Source organism: Budorcas taxicolor, chromosome 1 (genome assembly GCF_023091745.1).
Source record: "Budorcas taxicolor isolate Tak-1 chromosome 1, Takin1.1, whole genome shotgun sequence".
Taxonomy (NCBI): Eukaryota; Metazoa; Chordata; class Mammalia; order Artiodactyla; family Bovidae; genus Budorcas; species Budorcas taxicolor.
Window position 1 is genome coordinate 212,996,127 of NC_068910.1, and position 18,680 is coordinate 213,014,806.

The 18,680-nt window shown below is 42.9% G+C and overlaps 1 protein-coding gene across 3 annotated transcripts in view; it reads right to left on the reverse strand.

Moving 5' to 3' along the window:
- The window catches only part of HLCS (holocarboxylase synthetase), a 192,822-nt gene that overhangs the window by 37,170 nt on the left and 136,972 nt on the right, over positions 1-18,680 (reverse strand). The window lies entirely within an intron of this gene.

Here is an 18,680-nt window from a genome sequence, read left to right on the forward strand (position 1 = left end):
CCACTTTTGCAAGGAGAGAACAATGTTGAAGGAAAGAGTCTGGATTCAAACCTTGAAGTCAGTTCTTTGTGAAGCACTTGTAGCTGCTGTGGCCATATCATCAGTGGGAGCATTAGCCTCGGTGGAAATTTCTACTGTGGCTGTAGTACATGGATAGTTAATTCAGATGGATGAAGCTGACAGAAAATGGTATTTGGCTGGACATACTCACACAGGAGAATTAAAGAACAGACTGGTAAGTCACTGTTAAACCATGAAAGCCTGAATAATCATTCATGTGATGCACGCCAGCCCAAACACACCCAGTTCACAACAGAGACACGTCATTTTTCAACCTGCAACAACCTACGAGAAATTGATTTCAGTAGTTGCTGCCCTGTGACATCTCAGAAATCAGATTCTCGTACATAATTAGGTCCCAGGGCAATCATCTGAGTCACATTCTATTCTAACAATGGGGAGGGGGTATGATAGTGCAGAAAAAGAAAAAGCCAATTCAATCTTAAAAATGAAAGGAATTTGAAAGACAAGAAGAAAAGTCTCATTTCAAGGCACATTCCTATCACATCTGCAAAGTTCTTAGCACTATACGCCTGCCATGTGGTAAAAGTGCTTAATCAATGGCACTTAATATTATTTTATTATTGTTAATGTTTCCAGCAGGAATTCACCCCTCACTGAGTCTATAATTTCTCCTGTTGGTCAAGATATGCACAAAAATTTAGTAAAATTTAACATATGGACTTGCTTCATTGTGAATAATTGTTTCCTATATTAAAAATTGCAAGTACATTGATTTTCACTTGTACTTTTTACAGTAATGTCATATATAGGGTATAAATGACCTTCAACAACAGTATGTTATATTTATAATAGGTATAATGCAAAATACATAAAAGTAAAATTATACATTAATGGTAACAAATAATATTCTCTTCCAAAAATTGTGATTCATCAGGGTATGCTAAAGTTAGCTCCAACAATTCCAAGTGCAATGCACAAGTCCAAGGCTAGTCAGGTGGCTGTCCTCCAAGTGGTGACTCAGGGCAAGCCCTTCCCAACTTGTGACACCACCATCTTCCCACAGGACCTCCAAGATCCCAAGGGAGAGTGGGAGACTCCTCTGGGCCAGGCCTGGAACATACACAATTCACATCCATCCCGAACCCTGGATACCCACACAACACCAACCCGGCTGAAAGGAGGTGTGTGTGCCCAGGAGGGAAACGAAACACGGTTAGGAGTCATGGAATATTTCCTCTGCCACAAATATTCTCTACATATACAATTGACATTTGCCTTGGATTTCACTCATGTTTACCTGCAACTTTTGAATGATGCCTTATTTACTCATGACTAGAAAAAGCTGATGGCCGCTGTTATTACCATCTTACAGATAAAGAAACAGAGGCTTATAGAAGTCATTTAGTGTTAGTGGTTGCCTGGGGCTAGACTACTGTTCATGGGGTTCTCACCACCAACTTAGACAGCATGTTAAAAAGCAGAGACATTACTTTGTCAACAAAGGTCCATCTAGTAAAGGCTATCGTTTTTCCGGACCATAAAGAAAACGGAGCGCCAAAGAATTGATGCCTTTGAACTGTGGTGTTGGAGAAGACTCTTGAAAGTCCCTTGGACTGCAAGGAGATCCAATCAGTCCATCCTAAAGGAAATAAGTCCTGAATATTCATTGGAAAGGCTGGTGCTGAAGCTGAAACTCCAATACTTTGGCCATGTGATGCGAAGACCTGAGTCATTGGAAAAGACCCGGATGCTGGGAAAGATTGAAGGCAGGAGAAGAAGGGGACGACAGAGGATGAGATACTTGGATGGCATCACCAACCTGATGGACATGAGTTTGAGCAAGCTCTGGAAGTTGGTGATGGACAGGGAAGCCTGGTGTGCTGTAGTCCATGGGGTCACAAAGAGTTGAACATGACTGAGCAATTGAACTGAACTGAACTGACAGGTCTGTCACAGCTTTTCTTCCAAGGAGCAAGTATCTTTTAATTTTCATGGCTGCAGTCATCTACAGTGATTTTGGAGCCCAAGAAAATAAAGCCTGTCAGTGTTTCCATTGTTTCCCCATCTATTTGCCATGAAGTGATGAGACCAGATGCAATGATCTTAGTTTTTTGAATGTTGTGTTTTGATTTATTAAAAAAGTAGCTTTTTGTAGTACAAAATGAAGCCGGTCAAAGGCTAACAGAGTTTTGCCAAGAGAACGTACTGGTCATGGCAAACACCTTCTTCCAACAACACAAGAGATGACTCTACACATGGCCACCACCAGATGGTCAATACTGAAATCAGATTGATTATGTTCTTTGCAGCCAAAGATGGAGAACCTCTATACAGTCAGCAAAACCAAGACCAGGAGCTGACTGTGGCTCAGATCATGAACTCCTTATTGCCAAATTCAGACTTAAATTGAAGAAAGTAGGGAAAACCACCAAACCATTCAGGTATGACCTAAATCAAATCCGTTACGACTATACAGTAGAAGTGAGAAATAGATTCAAGGGATTAGATCTGATAGACAGAGGGCCTGAAGAACTGTGGATGGAGGTTTGTGACATTGTACAGGAGTCAGTGATCAAGACCATTCCAAGGAAAAAGAAACACAAAAAGGCAAAATGCTTCTCTGAGGAGGCCTTACAAATAGCTGAGAAAAGAAGAGACGTGAAAGGCAAAGGACAGAAGGAAAGATATACCCAATTGAATGCAGAGTTCCAAAGAATAGCAAGGAAAGATAAGAAAGCCTTCCTCAGTGATCAGTGCAAAGAAATAGAGGAAAACAATAGAATGGGAAAGACTAGAGACCTCTTTAAGAAACTTAGAGATACCAAGGGAACATTTCATGCAAAGATGAGCACAATAAAGGACAGAAATGGTATGGACTGAACAGAAGCAGAAGATATTAAGAAGAGGTGGCAAGAATACACGGAAGAACTGTACAAAAAAGATCTTTACGACCAAGATAATCACGATGGTGTGATCACTCACCTAGAGCCAGACATCCTGAAATGTGAAGTAAAGTGGGCCTTAGGAAGCATCACTACGAACAAAGCTAGTGGAGCTGATGGAATTCCAGTTGAACGATTTCAAATCTTAAAGATGCTGCTGTGAAAGTGCTGCACTCAATATGCCACCAAATCTGGAAAACTCAGCAGTGGGCACAGGACTGGAAAAGGTCAGTTTTCATTCCAATCCCAAAGAAAGGCAATGCCAAAGAATGCTCAAACTTCCACACAACTGCAGTCATCTCACACGCTAGTAAAGTAATGCTCAAAATTCTCCAAGCCAAGCTTCAGCAATGTGAACTGTGAACCTCCAGACATTCAAGCTGGTTTTAGAAAAGGCAGAGGAACCAGAGATCAAATTGCCAACATCCGCTGGATCATGGAAAAAGCAAGAGAGTTCCAGAAACACATCTATTTCTGCTTTATTGACTACACCAAAGCATTTGACTGTGTGGATCACAACAAACTGAAACATTCTTCAAGAGATGGAATACCAGACTACCTGACCTGCCTCCTGAGAAATCTGTGGGCAGGTCAAGAAGCAACAGTTAGAACTGGACCTGGAACAACAGACTGGTTCCAAATCCAGAAAGGAAGGAGTCCGTCAAGGCTGTATACTGTCACCCTGCTTATTTAACTTCTATGCAGAGCACATCATGAGAAACGCTGGGCTGGATGAAGCACCAGCTGGAACCAAGATTGCCAGGAGAAATATTCATAACCTCAGATATGCAGATGCCACCATGCTTATGGTAAAAAGCGAAGAAGAACTAAAGAGCCTCTTGATGACAGTGAAAGAGGAAAGGGAAAAGGCTGCTTAAAACTCAACATTCAGAAAACTAAGATCATGGCATCCAGTCCCATCACTTCATGGCAAATAGATGGGCAAACAATGGAAACAGTGACAGATTTTTTTGGGGGGGAAGGGGGGCTCCAAAATCACTGCAGATGGTGACTGCAGCCGTGAAATTAAAAGATACTTGCTCTTTGGAAGAAAAGCTATGATCAACCTAGACAGCATATTAAAAAGCAGATACATTACTTTGCCAACAAAGATCCATCTAGTCAAGGCTATGGTTTTTCCAGTAGTCATGTATGGATGTGAGAATTGGACTATAAAGAAAGCCGAGCACTGAAGAACTGATGCTTTTGAACTGTGGTGTTGGAGAAGACTCTTGAGAGTCCCTTGGACGGCAAGGAGATCCAACCAATCCATCCTAAAGGAGATCAGTCCTGAGTGTTCACTGGAAGGACTGATGTTGAAGCTGAAACTCAAATACTCTGGCCACCTGATGCGAAGAGCTGACTCATTGGAAAATACCCTGATGCTGGGACAGATTGAGGGCAGGAGGAGAAGGGGACGACAGAGGATGAGGTAGTTGGATGGCATCACTGACTCGATGGACATGAGTTTGAGTGAACTCCAGGAGTTGGTGATGGACAGGGAGGCCTGGCGTGCTGCAGTTCACGACTTCGTAAAGAGTCAAACACCACTGAGCGACTGAACTGAACTGAATATTAGTTATTTCAGGGAGTGTTTGGAAAATAAAACAGGAATATGGCAATAAACCCAAAATATGACCTCTAAATCTCATTTTCGAGATGCAGACATAAGTACAGGCATGGGTAAGTATGATTAAATTGAAAATGAATGATGTGAGAAAAGAACTTTGTGCAGATTCAAGTTCCTAACCTTATGAAGCTGAAAGCAACAGTGAAGGTCACTCAGTCGTGTCTGATTCTTTACGACTTTACGGGCTATACAGTGCACGGAATTCTCCAGGCCAGAACACTGTAGCGGGTAGACTTTCCCTTCTCCAGGGGAATCTACCCAATCCAGGGGAATCTACCCAACCCAGGGATCGAACCCAGGTCTCCCACATTGCAGGTGGATTCTTTACCAGCTGAGGCACAAGGGAAGCCCTTAGACATTGAACGAAAAGTGAATCCCACACCTAACACTGGTTGTCATGGCTACAGTGAGCAGGCCTAGACACACTGCTAGGAATTCAAAGGCCAAGGTACCCAGAACTTGCCATAGGAGTAGCTATCCTGCACACCAGTCGCTAATGACAAGACGATCTTCTCGATGTAAAAGTTCAAAGCACCACCATAGAGAATGAGGTGCATGCTGGTTGGCCAGGAGCCAGGCAGATAAACGGCCCACAGCCTCCTTCTCCATATTCTGTATCTAGCATCAATATTTCCACGTTGAGGATGGAACAGATTTTCCTAGCATTTAATGTCATGCTTTCTCCTTTCAGAACAAGGAAGCATGTGTAGTGCTAAATCTGGATTCCAGAGACCCTGGCATGGGGTGACCTAGTGTCCAGAAGTTTATTGCCAAGGTTCCAGTTTATGCCCACCAGGCCCAGAGCAAAGTTCCGGATGAGCCAACAGCTTTTGGCTCCAGTGGGTTTTGGCTGCAGTAACGATCTGGTGACTGATTTACTCCACCCTTTCAGTTCTTTACTCTTCATCAAAATAATTCTGCACAAATCATTTCCATGTTTCCAAAGCAAAAGTTGGGGGGGGAGAAACCACAAGTTAAAAAATAAAAGAGCCTGCAAACAGAGAAGGATTTGCTCTCCAACAGTCATTTCAGGAAACCATCAGGTGGAATTAAGCGATGTAATGGGCAGTTTGGTCTTGACTTCCCGTCAGAAAGAAGGCTGCACACCCACACAAACACACACGTCCACTCCCAGGCGATGCCCCGCACCGGACCATGGGCTTCCGCTGACACCGAATTCCTGTCAAGAGGGCAGTTTCCTTTTTGCTATACCAACATGATGCTTCATTACACCAAGACACAGCACGCTGCAATCTGCCAGGTAAGTGAAGAAGGAAGCTTAAAATGTATGGTAACATTTAAAATGCTGAGCATTTCTGCCTTAAATGAGCATGCGCTCTACCAAGCTCTTCCCATGGCGAGGCTCCACAAGGCCCACGAGTTCTTCCTGGGCAGTCCCCCAGCTCAGTGCAATGCTCCCAGCAGGTGCTGTAACTGTCAACTCACCCACATGTGACATTTTGGGGCTTCCCTGGTGGCTCAGATAGTAAAGAATCCACAGGAGACCCAGGTTCAACCCCTGGGTCAGGAAGATCCCCTGAAGAAGTGAATGACAACCTATTCCAGTATTCTTACCTGGAGAATTCCACGGACACAGGAGCCTGGCAGGCTACAGTCCGTGGGGTCACAAAGAGTCAGACGCAACTGAGCTACTAACACTTTAGTGTGATGCTGCATCGCCAACAAGGGCGTGGGGAGCTGCCTCCACTTTTGCTGATCACCAGAAAGAATTTCAAGCCACTTGAGATAAGTAAATCTAGTTTACTCATTGGAGTCAGTAAAGATGCTAGGTTTGTCATAAGCCATCAGAGGCAAGACTCACTCACCCAGAAGTAATCAAGACAGCTTGAGGACTTCACAGTGGACCTTCCTTCTGAAATTACTGGCCCTGAACCACAGAAATGATGAAACAGCCCACCGTCAGTTCCTCCAATGAAATGGGGCCTGGAAGGTCTCATGACTAAATGAGAAGTCACACTGAGCTAAGCTCCTCCTGCACTGACCCGCTGTGGTCCTTAATGTGCATTAGAGTCTCCTGGCCAGAATTTAAAAACAGTACTTATATTTTCTACTTATTAAATGCTGTAATATTAGATCGCATTTCTAGGAAAATACTGGCTTGCCCAATATAAAATATCCACCAACCACACCAGGCTTTAGTATGGGGCCCATTGGCCTTTGCAGGTGGCACAATGGTAAAGAATCCGCCTGCTGATGCAAGAGACTTTAGAGACACGGGTTGGGAAGATCCCCAGGAACAGGAAATGGCAGCCCACTCCAGTATTCTTGCTTGGAAAATACCAGGGACAGAGGAGCCTGGTGGGCTATAGTCCATGGGGTTGCAAAGAGTCAGACACGACTGGGCAACTGGGCACTAAGATCACAAGCACAAATGTGATCATTAAAATAAATACCATCTTGGCCATAACAAATGAGTCAACTAAAAGCAACCCAATCCTGATGTTCAATAATATCACCTCAGATGTGAACAATACTTGACACTTTGCAAACTGTTTCTATATTAGAAATATAGCTTGGTCGGGTAGGTGGGGCTGCAATCACCTCCATTTTGCAGTGGAACAACTTGCAGTGAGGATAGACATAGACAGACCTCAAAGCCAGTGAAAAATTCTAACTTTGGCCACATGTTGCTGTATAATGGCCATCGGCAGTCCTCAGCCATGCCGCGAATGGGGCAACAAGAGACTGCTTTTAATACCAAAGAAAGTCAATGTGATGGCCACTTGGGGAAATATGAAGTTGGGAAAGACAAAAAGATGCTTCCAAATTTTAAAGGGGAAAAAAAAAAATCCAATCTTGATGAACCTTCACGACTCCATCATCAATAAAAGCAACACCCGGGGATCCCCCGGACCTGTGTCAGGCCCGGGCCTGTGTCTGGTCTCATCTCAGGCCGTGCAGACATCTGGGCCCGACTGCGGGTTCTATGTTTATGGGAGGCGGGTGAGGACATGACCACCTAGGCCCTGGGGCAGGTTAAGCAGCCTGATTGAATGTCGCTGCTAATTAAGGGCCCCTGTCATCTGGCAGGACCGCCGGGGTACCTTCTGCACTTGTTCATGACCACAGCACCTCACTCAGAAATTAACTCTTGATGAGTGCAGACAGGGGCCCAGCTGGTCCTCCAAGTCCTGCCAAGCAGATAAATGAAATGTAATCAGGATGCTGCTGACTGCCAAGAGAAGAGGGGCTCTCCGTGACCTCTTGGAGAAACCCAGAGTCTACTTTCAGCGTGACTTAATTCTCTGCACTAGAGACACTTAATGCAGTCAGGAATGGTGTGAATAGGCCTGCGGCCACAGGGAGGGCACTGGGAAGTCCATCCTCGAATGTCCACTTTATTAAGTATAAGCTAAAGGAATAAAGAGGCAGTGCAGGAGAATCTAATTTTCAATTGGCAGATACTTTCTCTAGGAGAGAGGTGCTATTTTCTTCATGACTCTTCACAGGTCTGGGGACAATGGTGGCTTGTTACAGTTTGCAAATTGTAGAATCATTTCACTCAGGTTTAAAACATTGAACACTCATTTTTCTAGCACTTGTGGAGGAATGCTTGCCCCTAAGTTCTGTTAAAAGAGGAAGATAGTGGTTATTACTACCTGGGCCTTCCAGACACAGAAACTAGATAGAGAGATACATTCTGGCTCACACAGCAAAGCTGCAGCTCAGGGCGGGAGACTAGAATCCAGGAGTCTCGCACCTCGGTTTTGGACACTCTGGTCTGAGCGTACGCCGCCACTTTATTTCAGAAAGTCAACGTGTAGCAGGTGATGATGGGGAGGGCATGGGGCCAGGAGACTGGACAGCGAGCAGGGTCGCAGCCTCACTGCACTGGCCCCTGGAGAACCACTCCACGGGTGGCTCCTGCATGTGACATACTCCTTGAGAAGGGATGAGAAAGGCAGGCTGCAGACCATGGCTCCAGACCACAGGGAAGATGCGTCTCTCTACGACTTCCAAAAGGCGCAGAGGAGGCCTCCAAAGAAAAGGATGAAATGACGGCAAGAGTCATCTTTTGCTAAACACATCCGAAAAGTGGCGACTGGGCTGGAAGCAAAGGGAAAGATGAAGAAATGGGCAGGAAAGGCATTTGATGCCCTGATAAAACATTTTTAAAAACTAAAAAGGTGTTGGGGAGAAACTGTAATAACTCCCAAAGGACTAAAGGTGGAGGTGGGGTAAGGTGGGAGGAGACAGGAAAGGTACTCAATTGCTTGAGAGAGTGTCGTGGTTTCCTACTGGTGCATAGCAAAGTAACCCCAAACTGAGCAGCTTATGGGCTTCTCAGGAGGCGCTAGTGGTAAAGAACCGGTCTGCCAATGCAGGAGACAAGAGCTGCGGGTTCGATCCCTGGGTCGGGAAGATCCCCTGGAGAAAGGCATGGCAACCCACTTCAGTATTCTTGCCATGGACAGAGGGGCCTGGTGGGCTACAGTTCATGGGGTTGCAAAGAGCCAGTCAGACACAACTGAACTGACTAGCACACACGAGCAGCTTAAGACTACACACAGCAATCGTTTCCTAGTTTCTGGGAGTCAAGAGTCTGGGAGTGACTCAGTTGACTACTTTTAGCTCAATAGCCCCAGGTGTCAGCTAGGGAATGGTCATCGCAAGGCTTGACTGAGGAAGGTTCCCTTCCAAGCTCACTTCCGTGGGCGCCCCGAGGTCTCAGCTTCCCATGAAAGTGAACAATCTTTTTCTGCCATGTGGGCCTCACCATCGGACTAGTCACTGCCCATCAGCTTGCTCCTCCCTTAGTGACAACTCCAAAAGACAGAGGGGGTGAGAAAAAGCTAGCAGGACAGAAGTCACGGTCTTTTTCGTAACCTAACCTCAGAAGTGACATTCCATTACTTTGTCATATTCTATTTGTTAAATGCGAGCCATGAGGTCCAGCCCACACTTAAGTAGTGGGGCTTACAGAAGAGCATGAAGACCCGAAGGTAGATCACTGGGATCCTCCCAAAGGCAGCTTACCAAAGAGATTCCGTACTGCTTGGATAAACCTAGAGATGCACTCTTCACAGTAAGCCTCTACAGTTCAGTCACTCTGCTGTGTCCAACTCTTTTTGACCCCATGGATTGCAGCACTCTCCAGACTATATGATTAGGCCATGCAGGAGAAATATCAATAACCTCAGATATGCAGATGACACCACACTTATGGCAGAAAGCGAAGAAGAACTAAAGAACCTCTTGATAAAAGTCAAAGAGGAAAGTGAAAATGTTGGCTTAAAACTCAACATTCAGAAAACTAAGATTATGGCATCTGGTCCCATCATTTCATGGCAAATAGATGGGCAAACAATGGAAACAGTGACAGATTTTATTTTGGGGGGCTCCAAAATGACTGCAGATGGTGACTGCAGCCATGAAATTAAAAGACACTTACTATTCGGAAGAAAAGCTATGATCAACCTAGACAGCATATTAAAAAGCAAAGACATTACTTTGCCAACAAAGGTCCGTCTAGTCAAGGCTATGGTTTTTCCAGTAGTCATGTATGGATGTGAGAGTTGGACTATAAAGAAAGCTGAGCACTGAAGAACTGATGCTTTTGAACTGTGGTGTTGGAGAAGACTCTTGAGAGTCCCTTGGACTACAAGGAAATCCAACCAGTCCATCCTAAAGGAAATCAGTCCTGAATATTCACTGGAAGGACTGATGCTGAAGCTGAAACTCCAATACCTTGCCCACCTGATGCAAAGAACTGACTCCTTGGAAAAGACCCTGATGCTGGGACAGATTGAGGGCAGGAGGAGAAGGGGATGACAGAGGATGAGATGGCTGGATGGCATCACCGACTTAATGGACATGGGTTTGGGTGGACTCCAGGAGTTGGTGATGGACAGGGAGGCCTGGTGTGCTGCAGTTCATGGGGTCACAAAGAGTCGGACACAACTGAGCAACTGAACTGAATTGAACTAATCAGCATTATCATCTTCACATTCATCATTTATTTTCACACCGCAAGAACATCTTCAGTGAAGGTGTGGAGTTTTAAATTTAAGGAAAATGGAATACACATACCAGACTGATGTTGCTGTTTAAACACACAGCTTCCCAAAACTGGCTGTCCAGAGTGCTGTCAGAGGCTCTTCCTTTCGTGTGATCTACCCACGGACTACAGTGCCCACTGAGGGCTCAGCTCTGTGCCCTTCCAGAAGAAGAGTCTGTACAAGAGATACACCCTCACAATAACAACCACTAACTTTTGCTGAGAGTGCATTATGGCCAAGTACTGAGTCAAGACTTTACATCCATCATCACCATTCATCCTTACAATGGCCTCTATAGATGAGAAAGTGAGATGACGAGCAGGAGAATTTCCCATTGTTAGGAACCCATCAATTCGTGTAATTAGTGCTGAGTAGGTCCTGGGCAATTAATTACCTACTGCATTAAGGTAGACAGACAAGAAGAAACTGAATGACTATATTATGTGCATATCACACGACCATATACTTTTAAAAATCAGTGAAAAACTACTAGAATAAAATTAAACTTAGTAAGTGAAGTGAAAGTCGCTCAGTTGTGTCTGACTCTTTGCAACCCCATGGACTGGGGCCTGCCAGGCTGCTCTGTCCACGGAATTCTCCAGGTCAGAAAACTGGAGTGGGCTGCCATTCCTTCTCCAGGGGATCTTCCTGACCCAGGGATCAAACCCAGGTCTCCCACATCGCAGGCGGATTCTTTACTATCTGAGCACCAGGGAAGCCCAAACTTAGTCAAGTATTATATGAAATTAGAATACAGAGAAACTAAGTGTTCCTGTATGACTATGTACCACCAGTAACTAAAAAAACAAACAAACAGATTTTATGATAACCCATTGTAGAAAATATAGGAAATGTAAGAAAGTAAGACTAAGACATGAAGTCACTTGTGATTCTACCACCAAAAGGCATTTTGGAACATACCTTTTAGCCTTTTTTCTATATTGTATGAGAGTGTGAATACATCATATCTTTTAAAAATTGTTGTACTATAGTGGCTGAATATACCACTTTTTCCATTTAATACAACATTGGGAGTGTTTTTCCTATATTAATTATTTTCCCCAAAAAATTCAGTTTTAAATGGCTACCATCATATTATTCTAATTTTTAAAAACGATTTCCTTTACTCCTTTAATGGGTCAAAACCGCCAGAACTACGGTCCTCTGTTTCTCATTTCCTGCCTTTAAAAAAATTATTTGAATATCCATTTTTAATTTTTCTACTGACTTTTCAGCTATATTCTTTTACTTTTTGAAGTGGCTTCCCCAAGGATGATAATATATGCTATAATTTTTCATAGTCCACTTACAGTCAATATTGTACCATTTTCTGTAAAATATAGAAAACTTGTAATAATAGGTCCATATCTACTTTTATGGTTGTTATATGCACCATATCTACAAATGTTATAAGCCCCACAACATACTTATAATTTTTGCTTTAAATAGTTAAATGGTTAATAAAGAAATTGAGGTGGAAAAGCACAAACAAAAAGCCAGTATTTCGTGTTTACCTCAATATTCACGATATCCAATGCTTTTAATTTTTCTGGAAGGATCTGAGTTTCTACCTGGTGTCATGTTCCTTTGTACATCGGGAAGTACAGCTCTGTTGGTGATAAACTGTCATCATTTTCTTTACATGAAAAGGTCCTTATTTTCCCTTCATTCTTCTTTAAAAATTTTGTATTGTGGTAAAATACATATGACAAAGAATTTACCACTTAATCCATTTTTAAAGGTATAATTCAGTGGCATTAAGTACATTCTTGTACAACAATCAGTACCTCCCACCTCTGAATGCTATCATCCCAGTCTCTTCATTCTGGAAGAATCCTTTTACTGGATAAAACAGCTTTCTTTCAGAGCTTGAAAGGTGCTCTTCTGGCTTGCATGTCTTTTGAAGTCAGCCACTGATCGGCCTGGGGTTCCCCGGTGTTGCTTCCCTTTTGCTGCTTTCAAGCTTTGTGCTTTACCTTTGGTTTTCAAGAGGTGGAAAGAGTCAGCATGGGCTTTTTCTATTTACCTGATGTTCCTTCACCACCTTGTATATGTAAACTCCTATTCTGCATAGACTTTTGAGAAAGTTTCGCTTTCATTACTTCTAAGATTGTTTCCTGTTCCATCTTCACTCTCCTCTGTCATGTCCTTTTGTCAGTGAAGTCCACCCAGTATATTTCGAACTTCAGAGATTGTATTTTCAGCTCTACCATTTCTTTTTTTGGGGTCACTTCTGTGTCACTAATGGGATACCTTATCTGTTCCTTCACTGTGAGCACGTACTGTTTTACGTCATTTAGTTCAGTTATTCATCCTGGGGTTGGACTCAGTGGATTTTCCTTTCTTCTGAGAGAGTGCTCTACTTTCCTGGTCTGTCAGATGTTGAGTATTTTATCTTCATGTCCTAGACACGATGAATGTTAAATTGTATAGATTCGGGATTTTGTTACCTTTCTTTGATGAGTGCTGTTTGTTTTGATTGGCAATGATTGAATTAATGTTTATATAAGAAATAACGGCATTGTGCTGATGTAGGAGAAAAACTTTATTGGTAAGAGATGCGTGTCAAAGTCTAGAGATGGCATGTAAAGATGTTTTAAGGACTTTCAAATGTTCTATGCAAACCAACAAATAAAGAGGGCTTCTCTAGTGGCTCAGTGGTAAAGAATCTGCCTGTAAATCCAGGAGACAAGGGTTTGGTCTCTGGCCCAGGAAGATCCCACATGCTGTGCAGCAACTAAACTGGCGTACCACAGTTATTGAGCCTGTGCTCCAGAACCCGGGAGGTGCAACTCCTGAGCCCACGCCCACTAGGGCCCGAGCTCCGCAGCCAGAGAAGCCTGGGAACAGCAATAAAGAGCAGCCCTGCTCTACACAGTTAAAAAGAAGCCCACTCGGGCAGCAGTGAAGACCCAGGACGGCCAAGATTTAGTAAATAAATAACTATCTTTTGAAAAAGAAACACAATAAATGAGAAAAAAGGACGAAACAGAAACTAGGTGTTGGATATACCGGTAACATTGTACTATGTTCTTCAACCTTCCAGTGTATGTAAATTTGTTCATAATGAAAATCTGCAGGAAAAAATTCTAGTTCACTCTTTCACATGGTGTGACTTTAAACTTGGGATTAAATTCAGACGAAAGTGATTTTTGCGGTCACTCTTGTAACGATATCTAGGTGACAAGCCACCGGTACTGTCCACTCTGAAAGTGACTTAGAAAATATTAACAGTAGGTAATTCTTGTCCCTCAATATTCTCAACAATGTGTTGACCCAACACACTGGGAAAATAAAACACGGTACATTTGAGAATAAGGCTGACTAGGATCACTGGATGACAGTGAGGTTTCAATGCTATTAATTCACTTATTCACGAATTGGCCTGTAATATGTCAGATGTTGGGTTAAGCACTGAGGATAAATTCCAGCCCTCAAGGAACTACAGTGTCATCAGAGAGAGAAGAAAAGAGGCCACGACAAGTAGTGGAATAAACAGGATGATTAGCCATGAAATTAAAAGACACTTCCTCCTTGGAAGAAAAGCTATGACAAATCTAGACAGCATATTAAAAACCAGAGACATTACTTTGCCAACAAACGTCCATAGAATCAAAGCTATGGTTTTTCTAGTAGTCATGTACAGATATGAGAGTTAGACCACAATGAAGGCTGAGAGCAGAAGAACTGATGCTTTTGAACTGTGGTTCTGGAGAAGACTCTCGAGAGTCCCTTGGACAGCAAGGAGATCAAGCCAGTCGTTCCTAAAGGAAATCAACCCTGAATATTCATTGGAAGGATTGATGCTAAAGCTGAAGCTCCAATATTTTAGCTACCTGATTTGAAGGGCCGACTCATTGGAAAAGATCCTGATGCTGGGAAAGACTGAGGGCAAGAGAAGGGGACAACAGAGGATGAGATGGTTGGATGGCATCATTGACTCAGTGGCCATGAGTTTGAGCAAACTCCAGGAGTTGATGATGGACAGGGAAGCCTGGCGTGCTACAGTCCATGGGGTTGCAAAGAGTGGGACACGACTAAGTGACTGAACTGAACTGAACTCTACTAGAAAGCTGAGTCCACAGGATGCCCTACCCGTGAGCAGTTAAGTGATTTGGCAGTAGAGTAGATGCTGCTCTGTATGAGGTTGGAAATGGGGAAGATTAGATAAAAACCTATGAGTGATTGGGATGCTAGGAGATATGGAACGCTATCAGAGCAGCTGACCCCAGACATCTTTCAGCAGGAGGACAGGTGGAGCCTCTGCTTCTGGGGCGCACCCAGGGGAGGCGTGATGGTTCTACTATTGGGCAGTCCACATTCCCACTTTGCCTCTAACTGAAATAAGTGCTCCTCCTGTTATACTATACACCAAACACGGCTAAGGGAAAATGATCTAGAGCTTACTTCTTTGACAGCATTCCAGAAAGGCAGGCTGATGATGGGTAGCTTTAAATGTCAAATCCAGAAGATAACAGAAGAACCACAGTAGTAAAACTGTTGTGCCTGTGTGTATCGCTGACCAAAATTATTTGTAAGCAGTAACATACAAAATGTGTTATCTCTAAAAGCCAATAACCTAAAAACGTATTATCTTTAAAAAGTCAAATAGATACTTCAACCGTTTACAGCTTTACTAACTGAAAGATAGGGAAGCCTGGTGTGCTGCAGTTGCAATGAGTCAGACACGACTGAGCAACTGAACAACCAAGTTAACTGGAGAGCAAAACTAAGAGGAGGAAGAGGAAAGGGGGGGAAAAAGAAGCAGCAGCACTGTGATAGGGGAGTTACCACTCAGATCGACAAGAAAATCCAGCTGACTGACAACCTCCTGCCCCTCCCAGGATACAGTGCAGTTCCAGGCCCACATATTAGTTAAACAGCTAGAGTTTAGTAAAAGTAATAATAATAATAATAAATCTCCATCACCCATGCTGTTCCTGGTCCCCATCAGTACTTTAGGTAACTGTGATGCTCACCTAGGTCTCAGTTCTGATTATCTAATATTAGACAACAAACCATCCCAACAGATAAGGGCTTAAACAACCCCATCAATCAATTTGCTCACAGATCTGTGGTCTGGGAAGACGTGAACAGTAGTGTCATCTGGGGAGGCCACAGTGGACGTACAGGAGGAACGTGCAAGATGGTGCACGCACACAACTGGCTGGTTGGTGCTTGCTGAGAATTCAGCTGAAGCTGAACCAGGAACTTGGCTCTCCAGAGAGTGATGTGGGCTTTCTCACAGCATGATGACTGGGTTCAAGAGCAAGTATTCTGAGAGATAAGAAGTGGAAGTCACCAATCTTCTGAAGCCTGGGCCCAGAAATCAGTACTGTGTTTCTTGTACCAGATTCTATTGGCCCAAGCAGTCAGAGCCCACCCACACCGGAGGAGAGCTACAAACCCCACCTAGCCAAAGGAGGATCTGTCCTAGCCACAGTCTCTTATTTTAGGCTACCTAGGAACTGAAAAGGTATATTTACCTCAAACCAGAGTATACACATACACATCAATAGTCACTAAGTGTGGCATTTGTTACGTAGAGTTTGGTAACAAATCATGGACTCTCCTCACCCAGTCAAAGAAGGCTTTGGAAATGAATGTACCTTGTCTTCCAGCATAAGAGCAAAACTGACAAAAGTCTCCTTAACTAAACCCAGTGATATTCATTCATTCATTTATAGAAATGACTACATGTTATCTTAGGCGCTGCAGGGAAGACAGAGTTAACCAAACATGGTCATTAAATTCAAATTCCCAATCTAGCAGGGAGCTAAAGACACATACAACTAACTCTGGCTTCCCTGGTGGCTCAGCAATAAAGAGTCTGTCTGCAATTCAGGAACTGCAGGAGTTTGATCCCTGGGTCAGGAACACTCCCTGGAGGAGGGCATGGCACCCCACTCTAGTATTCTTGCCTGGAGAATCCCATGGACAGAGGAGTCCAGCGAGTTGCAGTCCGCGGGGGTCACAAAGAGTCAGACATGACTAAAGTGATTTAGCACGTACACACACACAATTCCCTCTGATGGGATGGAATTCATGGATGCCAAGAGTAAGCAAACCCCAAGGACCCAAGCAGAGAAGGTAGAGAGGGCAACCATCCCCTACATTCACCCAGAAGGAGTCTACTCATGTCTCCATCTCTCCCTGTCATCTCTTCAAGGGCTGAGGGGCAGAAAAGGCCGAGCACCAGGACTTGGAAGCCACAGCAGCTAGTGTGGTGGATTGGCCACTCACCAGATGGCTAGAAAGAGATGACTACACACCCTGGAGTCTTGGTTTCTTAACCTGTAAAACCAGAGGGCTGAGGAAGAGTTTGCGGAGGTCCCTTCTTTCTCTGATTTTTTTCACTGGTCTAGAAATGGCTGGGGTGCCAAGAGCATTGGACAGGTCCTTCCACCCTACTATGGTCACTCTGCAGAGTAAGTGGGTAGCTGCAAGACATACAAGCTAGCCTCATGCACACAGGGACAGATGTCCCTCGACAAAGGACAAGGGGCCTGTATAGTCAGGTCAAGGTGAAAACTCAGTCTTATACAATCAACTGGACCTAAAATCTATTTATTAGATGTTTCCTCCCTCTAACCTTTTAGACTCTGCTCATAATGTATTTCATACAGAGGGAAGAAACGATCTACCTTCTATGGTATTATTTACAATTTTTATAACGTATGCCAACAACATTTTACACTTAATTATCCCTTGTTTTATTCATGCTATATTTTATCCTTTGACTTTTATCAATTATTAGTTATATAGTAAGACTGCATAATACTGAAATCTACAAAGTTACCTTATCACTTTAAATTTTAAAGTAAGTTTTAAAATTTTGATGTGAGGGTTCATAAGCTCCCAAATGCATGTAACTCTCATTATTTTAACTTCAATTGCTTGCTTAAATTGTTAAGAAAATTATTTTCTCAACAAACAAATACTATTTTTCAAATAAGTGAGTTGAAAATGAGAAATTATATACGAAAGAGCAAGCAAAAGACCAGAAAAGATGGGAAAAAAATTATTTTAAAAAGATAAAGAGAATTATTCAAGTGTTCATTTCTGACTTTTCTTTCTCTCAAAAAGGAAAACAAATCAAAACAAATCATATACACAAAGAGTCTTGAATTTCCATTTTCAGGCAAAACTCAAATATATTTGCAAATACATAAACTTGATGGGTGATTTTGCTGCAGCTAAGAATATTTCTTTACTGGATTATAAATTTAGTCAGAATTCCAGGGTACAACCTACTTTATGATACTAAGCAACGCAAACACACTGCCAAACAACTGATGTTTTAATATTCTAACTTCCATTTTTTCCACAACATAATTTCCTGTAATAATCTCTCTCATGCCTGAGGTCCAAAGACATTCTTATTTATGATCTTCAGGTCAGTATGCCATTAGCAGGAACATGTATTCTTCAAAGACTGGGCTTTTAGAATGAGTCCTGAAAGCATTCTACCATCACTGCTTTGTGGTAGAAAGTATTCTACCACACAGGGATAATGTAAAAAAGCAAATTTTAAAGAAAATGGTTGTAACGCGATTTTTAGTTAAAAGCATTGGGAGATCGAGTAATATGCCAATTTCTTTCAAATATCGCCAACATTTGATGCCAACACAATTACAAGTTGGAAAAATGTGTAATGAATGAGGCAGCTCATAATTTCCCTTAGAATATGTATGCACAACACATTAAGTGGCATAAAAAGCAAAGAGTCACAGCAAATGTTGAAACCTTAAATCTGCGAATCATTGCTTTAGGGCATTTGAGTCAAACTCCATCATCTGGAAGTGGCTAACAATACGAATATTAGGTCATGAGCTGTTTTAGAAACACCTGCAAACCTTTACCTAATGAGGTGAATAAACAACAGCTTCATGTTTCTCATCAAATAAGAAAACTTAACAGGTTTAATAATATAATAATATATTAAAGTTAATAATAAGCCCAAGTTGAGACCCTGAATAAATGAAAATACTCACATGGAGAGGGTCTCCTCTTCCAGATTTTGCTGTTCAGCTCTGCCAGCTCCCTCACTTAAAGCCACCTGGT